The sequence below is a fragment of the Artibeus jamaicensis genome, unplaced genomic scaffold, assembly GCF_021234435.1.
Source record: "Artibeus jamaicensis isolate MK-2021 breed Jamaican fruit bat unplaced genomic scaffold, CSHL_Jam_final scaffold_847, whole genome shotgun sequence".
Lineage (NCBI taxonomy): Eukaryota > Metazoa > Chordata > Mammalia > Chiroptera > Phyllostomidae > Artibeus > Artibeus jamaicensis.
Window position 1 is genome coordinate 27,345,015 of NW_026522057.1, and position 15,900 is coordinate 27,360,914.

At 44.5% G+C, this 15,900-nt stretch overlaps 1 protein-coding gene across 8 annotated transcripts in view; it reads left to right on the top strand.

The window, feature by feature from the left end:
* RERE (arginine-glutamic acid dipeptide repeats) overlaps positions 1-15,900 on the top strand; it is a 387,180-nt gene that overhangs the window by 317,571 nt on the left and 53,709 nt on the right. The gene's annotated exons all lie outside the window — the stretch shown is intronic.

The window sequence follows — 15,900 nt, forward strand, 5'->3', positions numbered from 1 at the left end:
TTTTCCCATAAAGCCCTAAAAGAATTTTGCTTTAAGAGCCATATACTTCCTCCCAAGTTTAAATTGGTATATGCTTTGTTCATCATAAGGATATAAGTTCTAACATATTACAAATATTGACATTTGAAAGAAAAACTCTCATCACTCTTAAGTGTATACAGTGTATTTTGAATACCTTGAGATTTATACCAATTATCATCTATTTAAAAAATATACCAGTGGAGCCCTGGCTGGTGTAGCTCAGTGGATTGAGCGCAGGCCTGCAAACCAGACAGTCGCTGTTCGATTCCCAGTCAGGGCACATGCCTGGGTTGCAGGCCAGTTCCCTGCAGGCCAGTTCCCAGCAGGGGACGCGTGAAAGGCAACCATACATTGATATGTCTCTCCCTATTTCCTTCCCTTCCCCTCTAAAGATAGATAAATAAAATCTTAAAAAAAAAATACACACACACACACACCAATGGGCTGCTTAATGTAACGCGTTTTGTGTTTGAGAGTCTGTGTCACGTTAGCCTTTCATACTCCCTGAAACAAAAAAGTGCATTTATCAAAGTATGTGTACCTGTTGCAGTTTCTTTTAGAACTGGAGCTCTGTGCTAAAGAAAAATTCTTTCTAGTAATTACGATGTTTTCATAATAATTAGTGCAGAGTTGAACAAAACAAGACATTATAAATGTTGATAAAATTTTACTTTTTAATTATTGGAAATAAGATTGGGATTGAGATTTTTAAACACATTAGTTCTTGGATGAGTATTACTTATTGTTCAGATGAGGCCATGTTCCATATCAATTTTATTCTTGTTTATTTGTAGATAGAAACACTCAGAAACCTTGTTTACATGAACAAGTAAATGGGAATGATAGGTTTTTTTACAGTGTTATTTAATTATTTGAATTTCTTCCATTGTAGTGCAAAAAACATAATTTATCTTCAGACATGTTTTTAATAAGCTATCAGATGACATCTCCATTAGATCCTCCTTCAGTTTTGTTGAAAGCAAAGAATTAAAAGTACCTGCGTTGCTTAGAGCTCTTACTGTGAACGGGGAGCTAGTCACAGTGCCGACACTCACACCAGCGTTGTGGGCCGAGGCTGCGTGTGGTGCCCTGGGGTTTCCGCACGCAGACCTGGCTGCCCCGCAGCCCTCTGGACGGGAGAGAGGGACAGTGAAGTGAGAGGAGGGTGCCTGTGGGAGGGAAGGTGGCCCTTTACCTTCCACACCACAGTTTGTTTCCAGGCAGATCCATGTAGGAAAGGAAACATGACAGTGGGAGATCTGGGAATGAAGTCCCTTCAAACTATTTGAGTCCGTGGACCCTTAAGAATATCTTTTGTGTCTGCATGCCTCAGTCTGCAGAAGAGAGACCTATACAGGTCTTTCTTGCCAGGTCCTCACCTGGGCACTAGGAAAACCCAGGGATAGTCAGGCCCATGGGATCTGGTTTGGTGGTGTGGAGAGAGCCAGCCTGGGGGCATTGCCCACATCTTCCAGGATCCAGTTGGTCAGCTTTGGGCAGTGAGCCAGGCTGTGTGTTGCTTTGGTAATGTAAGCAATGAGTAACCTGCTGCTGTTCTTGCCCTCCCCAAGTTTACAATCTGAGCTCTTACTGTAAAACAAAATGAAACAATACGCCCCCCTTCCCCAAAAAAATCCCTCTTGGAGATCTTGTGATTTAATGTCAATGAAGTATATGTATTTACTTTTTTTAAATGTTTTAATAACTGGATTTCAATAGTACTGTTTTCCTTTTTAATCCACATGCTTTAATTTGGGCATTTAACAATCATTTTTAGAAGAGGTTAAGCTTTACCAGATTGCCAAAAAGGGCCCATAGTACACAAATGATGAATTGCCTTCTTAGTGCTGGCCTCTTCCAAGTAGCCACAGAGAATCTCCAAAGAGTTTCAGGTGGCAGTGCCAGTGAAGTGGTTTCAGGGAAGGGCGCTGCATAGGAGTCACATGGTGGCCGGCGTGTGGTGCAGTGTTACTGGCTTGGGCAAGCCCCGTAGGTGTTTCAGATGTTACAGAAGCCTGTCAGACCTCAGACCTGGTATTACCAGGCATTACCTGAAGGATAGTAGCATCTCCAGTTTACTGTCAAGCATCAGGGAATCCCACCACCTGCCCCTCTGCCAGGGGGCATGGTCGAGGGTCCGCTACCTTCCTTGCTCTATTCTACCACAAGAAGCCATCCAAAGGAAGCAGACTTTCATTATCTCCAGATTCTTGATCAGAATGCTTGCGAATGTTCTTGGTTTTATTATTAAGTAATATGGACCTGCAGCTTCTTAGTTATTATTTGGTTTGTTTCTTTAACATTTCAACATTCATTATTTTCTTCCTGGTGCTTTCTTAGCAGCTGATTTTCTCTACGCACCAGGTCCCCTGACTCCAAGCTACAGAGCTGCATTTAGATCAGGTTTCTTGCATGGTGCTGACTTTATCTCATTTACAGTATCACGTTTCTGTTGCCATACACAGTGTGATCTGGGCCTCCCCACAGCTTTTTAACAATTCGTAATTGAACAGGAAGTGTTTTTATTACAGTGGCCTTTTGATTTTGATTTTACAATCGTGTAGTGTTTAGCAGAGAGCAGAGGTGGGGAAGTGGCTCTCTGAAACACATTTTCGACAGAGAGAAGTCTGTTGTTTCAGCCACTTGGCTATCTGTCAGCGGTTCTCAGACTTCCCCCTTGTGTTGGTTGCCTGGCAACCTGGGGCTGGAGCAATCAAACCGTGGCCAGTGCTTTTCCAAGCCCAGATTGGGAGATGATTTATTGGTGGAACTGTAAGCACAGTAAACCCAAGCCTCAGAAATGGACTTTTTTTTTCTTTTTTAAACCATCAGTTTATATAAACCACATCAAGAAAAAAAAGATGAAGAATATCAGTTGGAGGGGTTTTTTCCCCCTAAAAATTTTAAAGAATAAAATTAAGACCTACAGTGACTTTGTTATTATTATGTGTCTATCCACATATGTATAGGTTAACATTTCTGCTTTGTTGGATTATTACTCTTTTATCTTCTTGGAACACTCAGCATTTTAAAAGTCATTGCTTTTATCTGGTAAATTAGGATACTTGGGATGCCATCTTTCCACCAGAAACTCAGCCCAGGGAATGTTAATGGCTTGCCCAGGGTCATCTGAAGCATTGATAGAATCAGGCACAGAAGCAGAGGCCAGGTTTTCTGGTGCCTGTGTCCGTATCTGGATTGACTGCAGTGACCATGAAACGCCGATTGCTCTTCTCCCTGTTTTACAAAATTAGCTGAAAAATCCAGAGACACTGCCTAAATGTGTGCTGTGTTAACAGGTCTTTCTCTTCATACATGTGTGCATTGGTGTGTAGAGAAAGGAGTGTTTGTCAGGAGTGCTGACAAGTTAATTTTGAACTTTCAGATTCTTCCTACCTTCTGCCTATACCACCTTCTCTTGCCCTCTTCCCCCAGTTTATAATTATTACTTTTTATCTGAAAATTATCCTGTATTGATTTATTTTTACTCTAAAAGTGAGTTTGAGAGCTCTTTATCATGAGATTTTTCTTTCCTAGAATTTCAAATAACTTCTCCCATATTACAAATGTGGATGAAGAGAAATGTATTTTGGGGGGCATTCTGCATAGGAGAAGGGAGCAGAGGAATCTCAGCCTGATTTAGTAGGCTAAGCATTTCTTAAGCATTTCATTCTGTAAAATTTTAAGGAAATACTTTGAAACTCAAACCACACTCTGCATGCAGCCCAGTATATCCGACTGTGTATGTAAATGTACTATTAGTATGTTTGTGTTTCTTATAAATATACAGACCTAATCTGTTTGTGTGTGTAATTTACACACAGCTGTGTTCATGCTCCCTTAATACCAATATTTTCAGCAAGACCGAGGTATCATGGGAGCACTATTGTTCCAAACAAAAGCCATCGGAGCAGCCTCGTGGTGGGCCCATTACCAGACCCTGATGTGGGGACTCTCCCTTGAGACACCTTTGTGGTAGTTGTTGTGCCTGGGAACAGCATGAGACCAAATGGTAATAAAAGAAAACAATGACCACGAGTTAGACAGGGATCTGCCTTATCACCAGGTTTGCCTTTTGTAATTGAGATACACTCCCTCCCCCACTCCATTTCCCCACATTTACTAAAGAGATAATTGATTTTTTTCCTCTCTATTCAGAGATCCTGTAAAGTGAACAAAGTTAAATGAGAAACCCTGGCCCTTGCCATGTGGTGGTGAAGGAGAAGCAAGTTCAGGAGCCCTTCCATGGCAGGAGCTAAAGCGAGCCTCCGGTATTCCCTGTGTGGGGGGCAGATGATAACTTCCTGAGTTCTTCTAGAGGACAGGTTTCATTTAATTTAAAATAACAGACCTTTACGATTTTATTTCATCTAGGACTATGTGATAGCTTTGTCCATAATTCTAACAGTGTATTTTACCTCCCTAATAGGAAACTTCTGGTGCTTTGGGTGTTTTAATGTTTTACAAAAAAGAAGTAAGGATCATTCTAGACCTGTGCTATCTGATTTGCTAGCCACCAACCACATGTGGCTGTTGAGCACTGATAGGTGCCAGTCCCAGTTGAGACATGCTGTGAGTGTAAAGTGCATGCTGAATTTCACAGACCTAGCAGGAGAAAAAGAACACAAACTATTTCAGCAGTAATTTCATATTGATATGTTGAATTGATAATATTTTGGCTATAGCAAGTTAAAATAGACATTAGAAGCTCCCTATTATTAAAATTAATTTTATCTTTTAAAAATATGGCCACTAGAAAATGAAAGTTATATTTGTGGCTCATTCAATATCTATTGGGCAGCCACTAATTAGACTCTTAATTATAATATTTGCAGAAGGCTTCTTTGCTAAAGATTTTCCCCTTTTTATTTTTTTGTGATGTTTATCAAGCCACATTCTTTTTTTCCCCCCAGATTATTCCTCTTTCTTTTTGTACTGAGATCTACTTTGTTAAAGAAGGTTAACTTTTTAATGACCTGTTTGTGAGCCACTTTACAGGAACATTTACAGGGAGTTCCTCCACAGTGATTTTGCAGGGAGAGGAGGAGCCTGTAATACCCATTTGGGTTCTGTTGTTGGCGTTGGGTTATTTTTAATTTGGGTGTAGCTGGGCAGCCATAATTGGCCAGACATATTTTGCTGGCCCTATTTCTATATCTGTTCATGCTGCTGCTTAACTAGCCAGTTCTCATTTGACTTGAAATGCATTGAAGTGTGGTCTGATATTCACCCAGTGGCAATACTTTGTTAGGTCTGCTCTAGTGAAAAGACTCCAGGAAACCCAACGTAATCATCATACAGACAGATACATAGAATGGTTCCGTGGCCTTTGCTAGTGGGCCCAGGTGCAATGTAAATCATTCAAAATGAGGTCATTTTCTTATGGGCCATGTAGTTTTTGAATGAAAAATGGAGTAATTTTTTTTGAGATTTGAGACCACCTGGGAAGGGGTTAGCAACAGGTGTGTTGAAAAAATTCATTATCAGCTTCACTCTGGGTGCTGAGCCAGCATCATGGAGTAGGATGGTGTAGTTTCTCTAGTGGGATTTGTGTGTCTGCATGGACAGGAAAGTTGGTGTTAAGTAATTTTGTTAGTAGTAATTAGAGGGTCAGAAACTTGCAGCGAACACATAACAGAAGACACTGATTCAAGATGGAGGGCAAATGGCTGGGAAATCAAATAAGTGTTTTGGGAAGACCAAGCTAGCTCACCTCCGGATAGATTCATTTATTGATTCAGCCAATGACTGATGTTGATCACATGCTATACCCATCAAGTGCTGTTTTCAGTGCTGGGATATAGAAGTGAACAAATTTCCTCAAGTATTTAGTATCACGTGTCATGTCATACAGTAATAAATAAATTTAATACATACAGCTATGTATTAAAATAAAACAGTAAGGTTATAGAGAGTAATAGGCATACAGATTGAGGAAGTCTAATTGGAAGGTTGTTTACTGGTTCATTTCACTAATAGCTGACACTGTAGTTACAATTTTTAGTGCTTTTTGTAATGAATTTCATATTGGTTTCTTCTAGCTGTATAACAAATTACTCACAACAATAAAAATTGCCTCCACTTGCCCTGGTTGGTGTGGCTCAGTGGATTGAGTACCAGCCTGCAAACCAGAGGGTCAAGGTTCCATTCCCAGTAAGGGCACGAGCCTGGGTTGTGGGCCAGGTATCCCGTGGGGGGCATGTGAGAGGCAGCCACACATTGATGTTTCTCTCCCTTTCTTCCCCTCTAAAAATAAATAAATAAAATCTTTTAAAAAATTACCTCAACTTAAAATGACACTGATCATTTATTACTTCTCACTGTTTCTGTGGGACGAGAATTTAAGAGTGGCTCAGCTGTGTGCTTCTGATAGGGGGGCTTTCACGAAGTTGCAGTCAGACGGTAGATGGTCATCTTGCAGGCCCCTTATCTCGAGCCCAGGCCAGAAGGATTCAAACAGCTGGGGGCTAAGAGAGCTGGAGCTTCTGTGGTACCTCTCTCTGTCCCTCTGTGGTCTCCCCAGCACAGCAGCTTCAGGATAGACAGACTTACTACGGTGGCTCAGGCTCCGTGCCTGCAGAGGGAGAGCCAAGCAGGAGCTGTTTTGCTTATGCCCCAGCCTCAGACCACCAGTGTCACTTCTGGCCTGTTGGTCAAAAAAATTACAAAGGTCCTTCCAGCCTCAAGGATTAAGGAACAGCCCTCTCAGTGCAGAAGTGTCCTCGTCGCACCGTAAGTGCAGCGTGTGGGATGAGATGGAATAGCCTGTGACAAATAAAAAGCTTTTGTGGGTATGTGTGTTTTAGTTAGTTTTGTTTTAAGTGATGTGTGATCCTTGTCTGTAAAGTAAGACTTCTGAGCAGCAAAGATGCTCTAAAGCTCCCTTCCAAGTGTGCCGTTCTCAGATTCTGCTGTTACAGGTGTGGCAGGGAGCGAGTGGTGGCAGTGCCTGGCTGCTGTAGGCGTTTCTGAGGCGGCACACATCGGCTGAGGGTCCTGCTGGCCTCCAATTGAAACACCTTAGCACCTGGCACTTCAGTCCCCCTTTATGTTAGAGGTCATCTTACAGGGGCGGAGGGTGGACAGGACAGTGATTGAAACCAGGAGCTGGTTGCTATCATGATACTCATGAACTAAGTAAGGAAGGCAGAAGAATCAGGGCAGGATCACATTAACACCTACCTTCCTTAGTTCTCACTGTCGTGTTTTGGGCCTTTGGAAGATTAAAAGGAAAGGAAATGGGGTAGAAAATGCTATGGTATTATTCCTCCATGGCAGCCGAACAGCTGCCGTGTTTGACCCTAGAGAGGACTTGTTTTAGAAATGGTCAGGCTTGCATTTGGGCTTCTGTGCTAAGCACCATCAAATCTTTTGTGATGAGGTGGGGGAAGCAGGGTTTGTTTTTTTGTTTGTTTGCTTGTTTGTTTGTTTTTGCTAAAACCAGGATTTATTTAACATTAAAGGTATTTTTTATGAGTTTTCTGAATTTTCAGAGAAGACCATTGACAGCACACATCGTGCCTTAAAGGGTCTCTTCAGAAAAGAGTGTAGCTGTCCTCTTGTCTCTGTGTAGTAAAGGCCTCCCTCCCTGGCTGCAGCTCCGAGTGGGGAGGTGTGGGGGTGGACACTAGAGACAGCCTCTGTTTGCTGAGGCTCTGAAGCCAGTGGCGGGGCCCAGCGCCCATCTTATACCCAGGCCCGAGGGAGGCCCGAGGGAGGCCCGAGGGAGGCAGCGAGCTGCACAGGGGGCTGCGGGCACTCAGGACAGAACTGTACACTCTCTGAGTTGTTTTGTGGGAAAATTTCTAACAGCATACAGTCTCTGACACATGCTTTTGCTTCAAAGAGCAACTATGTATATGCGTATATGTAAAATTTCCTTTTGAGGTTTTTTTTTAAAAGAAAATACAATAACCTTTAATTCCTATGAGTAGATACAAAGGAATGTTTCTGTACCTAGATTTCAAGTAATTCTATTTTGAAATCTCATTTACTCTCTACCCTTCCTGATTAACTATGGATCAGGGCAGGGTATTTAATTTAGCTAAGCCTCAGTTTTTTCATCTGTAGAATGGGTCCAGTGACACTTCTCTTGAGGAGGACTTGGTGTAGGACCCATCACTGTCCATGTTGAGATTATGATATTCTGAGACAATAGAAGCTGTTACTCTGAATAGGAAGAGTAGATGCATGTTTGACTTAGAGAAAAATGTCAGATCTAGATGAGAGATGAGAATCATCCGTAAAATTGTGGTTATTATTGTAACTAGTTATCCTGTTTGCTTTTTTAAAAACTATAACTAGTTTAATGAAACTATTAACTACAGTTGACCCTCGAACAACTCACGGATTGCGGGTGCCGGCCTCGCACAAAGTTGAAAATCTGAGTATAACTACTGTAATGACCCTGGCATGATGCTTGTAAATTCAGAGTGTACTGAAAGGTGTAGTCAGAAATGAGGAGCAACATACTAGAACTCTTGGAAATGCCCACCATAATTGCTGGCCCGTCTCCTCCCACACAAGCTGGTTCTGGGTGGTGTTTATCAAAAAAGTAGTGCCTTACTCAGCTACCCTTTCATTAATGTGTTAAATAATTAAAACCAAAAACAAATGATACTTTTCAAAGCAGCATTAGTAGCATACCTCCAGTAGGAAGTGTTTTAGATATGGGGTGATGGTAATCTATAACAGGATTATACAGATGAAATGCAATAGGTTCTCATCTAGCAGTTGTTCAGAAAGAGCCGTTGATGAGCAGGTAGGTGGGCGTTGTGTAATACAGGTGTGTTTGGAAAGGCTTTTGTTTCTTGTGCTTGGCATCAATCTCCTCTTTTTTTCACCTTACTCATTAACATAGGCCCACATTTAGGACACTCTGGTGTGGCCCTGCTGCTCTCAACTTTGAGAGAGCAGTGGGCATGCTCCTCATCCTCCCTGCCTAGCTCGTGGGCTCACACTTGTATTCCTCTAACAAGGTGGGAGAGGGAATGGGGGCACACTGTGGTTCGCTTACTTGCAAATATGCATGTTCTTCAGTCCCCTGAGAACCAGTAAGTTATTAACATAAAATTTTGTGCAGAAAACAGGGTAGAGCAGGAGCAGCCATTTTCACAGTGGGAATCATTTTAATAGCTACAGTGTTTTCCAAACACTTATGTAAGAGGATTGAGTAGATGTTGCTTTTCAGAAGTCCTGGTGAGTTTCTGACTGTGATGTACTAGTTAAAATTCACCAGAGGGAGTTAATTTTGAAAGCTCTCAGCCAGGGGTTAATGCAGAGCTATCTTTTAGCCATTTCTGGGGCATAGACCCATCTTCCTGCCTGTCTTCTCTGCAGAAGGCACAGGGCAGATCTAGCCCTTGAGATGAACCATGTTGGGAGTTTCATATGCAGATGAGGGAGATAAGTGCACCTTATTTTTTGAAGGACTTATTCCCACTCTAGTGCTCTTCTGTTTGCTATCCAATTTGATGTTCAGGAAAAAATTTTGAAATGGATAGGCAGATTTTTTTTGCCAGCTTAGCTGAATAAACTGAGGCAAGAATAAATTAAGTTATGAGAATATAGCCTTTACTTGTTCATTTATAGATTTTGGGGGGCATACTTAAAATCTTGAAATGCAAACCCAGCAACAATTTCCCTTTGCACCCATGATCTGCACCCTGTCCTTGACTCCATTTTGGGCCTCACTCCATCTCTGAGGTTCCCAGTTGTTTCCATTTGACTCCATTGACCCTCTCCTCCTGGTCCAGGGATTTGGTGTCTTGGTTAGTTTTTCCATCTGTGAAAGGGAGATTTCCATCTGTAAAATGACGCTTCATGGAGTTGGTGCACCTAGAGTCCTTAAAACATGTCCTAGCATTACATCGTGTCAGCCGTTTTCCTTGTTGTACAGACCGGTGTTTCCCTACCGATTTCACATCATGATCCAGAATGGTGAAGCTATTTGCCCTGGGCCCACCTGGCCATCCTGAGGGCGCAGAGGGCCAGCATCCAGGTGGGCCACGGGCACAAGGCTCAGGGGGTTCTGACATGGGCAGGCTCAGCAACAGCATCAGGAACTTTTGAATGTTTACTTTAGCATAAGAGAAAATGTTATTGCATTTGACCCAATTATGTTTATTCCTGTTATGTATCTCCTACTTCAGAAGTGGCTGTGTCTATAAACAATCATATCAGATTTTCCTTTATGGAACAGAAAAGCAGACTAGATCCTAGGACTTCTGAGTTTGAATCTCGTGATCTTTCCCTTCTACCAAAAAGGAGAAATGGAGCTTTCCAGAATCTGTGAAAACCAAGTAGAACATTAAATACTGTGCTCAGGTAACTCACTTTTTTTAAAGCCAGGAATTAAATACTCTCAATTAGAAATGTATAGGTAGGTAACTCCTGATGATGATGTGAAATTTTAGCTTAATAATAGAAAATGATAGCAATTTGTCTGAAAACTGGAGCATAATTATGTAACATGAGAGAGGCTCTAATTATCACTACAGTGGCAGTCATATTACAATATATGTGTACCAAATTAATGTGTAGTACACCTCAACTTTATACAGTGCTCTATGTCAAAATATATTTCAGTAAATAAAATAAAAACTAGAGCACAGCCACAACTTAGGTTTGTAAAACAAAGCAAAGAATAGTCTCCTTGCCATAAATAAATTTATATTTATATTTGGATCTCATCTGGCTGTGCGGATTCAGAAATAGAAGAGGACTTGTGTTGTGCTCCCAAAGGCACACAGTCAGGTTAACTGGAAACGAATGCCCCAAGGCCTCAGTCGGTGCTCCGGAGAGTGGCGGCACCGCAGGTCTCTGGAGGGTGAAAAGCGGGGCAGCTGAACTCACAGAGCTGCAACCCAGCCCACGTTACTGCCTTGTGAATGAGCACAGTCTCCTTTCTCCTTCAGACTTGGCATCCTAGCATTCTAATATCTATACACCATCAGGGACAGAAAAGCCAAGGGACATAGAAATAATTCACGAGGCCTGGGATTTCAGCACGAGCAATGCCGAATTTCAGCTCAACTACTAAGAAACAGACCATGTCTATGTGCTGTCGTTCAGAAGTTAAGCATACAGGCAGACCACATTTTATTGTGCTTTGCTTTATTGTACTTCACAAATGTTGGCCACCACCCTCCTTTTAAAAAAAATACAAATAGAAGGCAAGACCCTCCACCAACAAACAGATTTCAACTTATAACAATACCTGCTTTATTGTGGTGGTCTGGAACCCCGCCCACAATATCTCCAAGGCTTGCCTGTACCCGTCCATATATTTTGAAGTCAGTAGAGTTAATTGTTAAAGTAAGGTCTTCATTTGAAGAGAGGTGAATTAATAGAGAGAAAGATCACAACCTCAGAAAGCCTGTTTAACATACTGACATAATCATTGACTGCTCTGAGTGGATTGGCTTGGTTTCGATTTTAAAGGCTACTTACTCTCCATTTCTGGTAAACCACAAGGTGAAGGCTGGTCTCTGAGAAGCAGATGTTTGACCAGTTTTGAGGCCTTGTGGGTTTCCATAGAGAAGTAACTGAAGGCCACATGAAGCTTTTACTTCCTTTTCTTTAAGTGGAGCCAATGGTACTTTGCACTTGAAAGCATAGTCATTGAAATACATTGACAGAAGTGGTCTGTGTTCACCACCAGATGTCAAAATCATATTTCTGGAAGCAGTTAATTTGAAATGTCTGAGACATTCAAGCAAGTGTTCCCAATGGGCTTGGACCATAGATTGAGCCTTAGAAATAGTCGTGAGCATCTTGGATGATATTTAAAGTCAAGGGTGCAGTGGGAGGTAATATTGGGAGGGAGTTTGGAGAGCAGAAAGCCTTGAACAAAGCTTTGGGAAGCCCTAACATTTAGAAGATGAATAGAGAATCAAGCCAGGTGACATGAGGAAAATCAGGAGAGTTTTGTTTCATGGAGCCAGGAAAGTCAACTCTTATCACAGTTCAGAATGAACCCTTTGGCTTTTAATGGTCTATTTCCACTATAACCACCATGGCCCAGGCTTATCATTTCATGCTTGATCTCACTTACATATCAAAAACAGGGGAGACTCCTAATGCTTGTCAGGAAGCAAAGAGGTGTAAGATACAGTGCCTGTGTTTGAGAGCATGTAGACTCTATTAGTACATGAGCCTTTATACAAATAAATAAATGCCACATGAATGGGAGGGAATGGTCAGGGAAATTTCATTTTGGAGTGGGAGGGATTTGAACTTGGGCTTAAGGTAAACCGGAAATATCTTGGGCAGGCTGTAGAGAGTAGTAGAAAAGATAGTCCAGAGTTCAAACAGTCGCACTGTGGGCTAATTGGAATCACTGGATGTCTGGTTAAAAAGTTAGCGACAGAATCCTGGAGTGTCCTGAATTGGGGGCTAAGGGGTATAAGCACTACCCTGAATAGATCAAAGAGCTACTTAGGTAGGGGAAGGGGCAGGGTGAGAGAGGACTCATGATTAACTTTGTGGCTGAGAAAAATTCCTTGCAGAAGCTGGATGGGGGAGCTGGGTTACTAGGCTAGCTAGCAGGAGGGGAGGGATAAGGGCTTGCCCTGGACTAGCACTAGAATAGAAAGAAAGGAGGTTTGGTATTCAAAGACCTTTGAATACTGAAGACTTGTTGATTTGATGTTGGGACTAACAGGAAAGGGCAGAGTCACAGATAACAGTACTATGACTGAAAATGGTTGTATCTGTAGACTCGTACCTCCCTTTTACAGAGAGGCAGTGCAGGGCATGGATTTTGGAGCCTGGGTTTGAATTCTGTCTTTGCCTCTGAGGCATTGGGTGACTTTGGTCTAGTTACTTAACCATCTGTGCCTCAGCTTCCTTGTGTTAAAATGGAGCTGATACCCCTGGCTGGTGTAGCTCAGTGGATTGAGTGTGGGCCTGTGAACCAAAGGGTCCCAGTTCAATTCCCAGTTCAGGGCACATGCCTGGGTTGCAGGCCAGGTCTCCCATTGGGGCCGTGTGAGAGGCAACTGATTTATGTTTCTCTTCCTCTCCTCCTCCCTTCCCCTCTCTCTAAAAATATATAAATAAACTCTTTAAAAAATAATAAAATGCAGAAATAATAGTACTTATTTGTAGAGTATAACAATTTTAGATTAATATATGTAAGACCCTAGCATATAGTAGGTACTTAATAACTAGTACTCGAATGGATGATGTTAGAGTATTACATCATAACAGGTAGCAGAATCAGAATCTGAACTCAAGTTTGCTCGGCTCCACCACGTTAACCTGATGTTCTAGAGTCAGCCTTCTTCACATGCCACCTCCATTTGTGCCTGCCTCTCCTAGTAAACCTGTTCTGTGTCCTTTGGCATCTAGCCCACCTTCAGATGGTATGGTCCTGGCATCCCACCATCTGACTCATGCCAGGTCACCCACCTCAACTTTGTGTAGACTCTCTTGTCCTATAACCAACCATTTCTCATCCTCCACCTCTGTCTTTCACGGAGGGCCTTCCAAACCCCCTCCACCTCTTCAAATGCTGTCTGTGCTCGTTGTTCAGCCTTGGCTCCCATGCCACACTTCACTACTTTATGCTTGGCTGAATGAAGTCTCAGATTGTTCTGTAATGACTCCATACACATTTATCTTACCTGCTAAAAATGAGTCAGTTTTAATACAGCCAATACGCACTCTTTTAAAAGTGGTCCATGGCCACTTTAAAATTCTTCCCAGTGCTAAGTACTCAAGGAATACTTAAAAGAGTGCGTGAAGAAGCATTAATTCTGGTGGCTGAGGTTGAGTTTGGGCCCTTCTCATCTCACACCTGGGCTACATCACCAGCCTGTATAACTACTCTCTCTGTTGCAGTGGGTCTGTCCCTAGACCACAGCAACACTGCCACTGGAGCATTTCTTATCCAGTCTTTTTTCATGGACCATTCGTGCTTGAACTTCCCTGCCCGTCCAGCGATTAAGACCAGAAGTCTTCTATTGAGTCTGAAAGGCTCTCTGCAGCCTGATCCTCTCCTGCCACTTCAGTCTTGCCTGCTGACACTCCTTTCTGCACACCCTGTCCTCCTTGCAATTCCCAGAATTTTCTTTATCCCCTTCCTGACTGACACCTCTGCCTGAAGCCCTGCTGAGCACACCTGGCAGGCTCCTGCTTTTCCTTGTCACTTCCTCTAAGATACCAGCAGTGTAGATTGCTTCCTCCTTCTAGCCCCACCCACAGCCCTTTGTTCCTCTAAAGCTTTTCTAAGGGCCCAGAGATTGATCTGTTTACCTGTCTGCCTTGGAGCTCCTTGAGGGCAGGGCAGCCTCCTCCCTCACCATACCCCCAGTGGAGATGCCTTGCAGGTAGTCAGGGATGCAAGTTGATCCTAAGAAGGATACTTTTGTTAAGTGACCAAGGTCACTCTTTTCCAGACTAGAGGAGCGCTTGCTTTTTGTGCCTTGACAGACTTTTCCTTTGAGGTATAAGAATTATACTGAAACCTGACAATGATGAGTCATCTTAGGGCTGAAATCTGAAAAATGCAGAGCCTCTAGGAAGAGAGTGGGAGGTTGCAGATCAGTCCTGCAGGCCAAGTCTGGCTCCTCACCTAATTTGCCCGGCTGGTCTCAAACACGGGGAGTGGGAGGGACTCTCCTCCCGGTGGGCAGGTGATTTATTGGCTGGGAAGCTTCCGCGGTGATTTCGTGGTGAACCAGGCCTTGCGAGGTGCAGCCTAATGCCTGGGCCGCTGGGAGCTGCCGCCCACAATACCGGCCGGAAGGGACCACGGGGTCGTCGGGCTGGCCTCCCATTTCGCAGCCCAGGGCTGGTGGACGGCTGGTGCTGCTGACTCGGCCCACCGGGAGGGAGGACTGGAAAAGGATCGGCCTGGGACGGGCCCCGAGCCCCAGCGCGGCCCCAGTCCGGTAGGCGCCCTCTTCTCACTCTCGCAGTGGTTGGGAGGAAGTTTCTGTGCTTTGGCGCCGGGATTTACTTCTGCTGTTCACAAGGAAGGACCCAAGATAGCAGCACCCGGGTCCGGGAGGCTCTAGCGCAGAGCCCCAGGGCGGGGGCCGGAGTGCGGGGCCGGCGGGCAGCGCAGCAATCCAGGCCGCCTTTTGCAGCCGCCCGGCCGCGCTGGGCTCTGCGCGCTGCTCCAGCCTCCTCCCCCGGTGGCAGCGGTGGCCCCAGCCCCGCGCCCTGCGCCCCGCGCTGCGCGGCCCGCCTCGGTCACACACCGAGCCATCCTGGCTGCCTCCTGCCCGCGATTTTTGGAGCCAGAGGTGGGTGACAGGCGCGGCCTCTCGCTGCTTCGGACCCTAAGTGGCCTCGGCGCCGGCCCCACGTACCTGTGGCTGCCTGGCCACAGGCGCCCACCCGGCCGGGACGAGCAGTGGCAGGTCGGCTGCGCAGGATCAGGCTTCGGGCCCGGAGCCCGAGGTGGGAGCCTGGGGAGCCGGGGGGCTGACCCCACTGGGGCGGGGACGGGCTGCCTAGGAGCCATGGGACAACGCGAAAGTCTCCCGACTGTTAAGGAAAGGGGGGGGGGGGCGGCCAGCGGCTTCGGGAAGAAGGAAGGGGTGCTGATGGTTCTTTATTTGGTATCCTGGAGTGGCTTTTCGGGACAGAGATGGTGGGGCAAGCCAGTGGTGTTGGGGCTCCCAGTGGGCTTCTGATGCCCGCGCCTTCCTAGTGAATTCCTTGGATTAAGGAGAGGGCCTTTCAGCCGTCTAGGGCGCCCTTCTGGAGAAAAGTCTCCAGGTTTGGTTCTGTTTTCTCCCTTCTGCTCCACACTCTGGGAAGCCTGGTTCTTGAGGTGGAAGGCAGTCGTCCTGTTTTATTGAAACCCGGAGTGTATTTGTTGGTTATCCCTCAGTGAACCAGCGCGTAGACTGGTAGCGCAGAGGG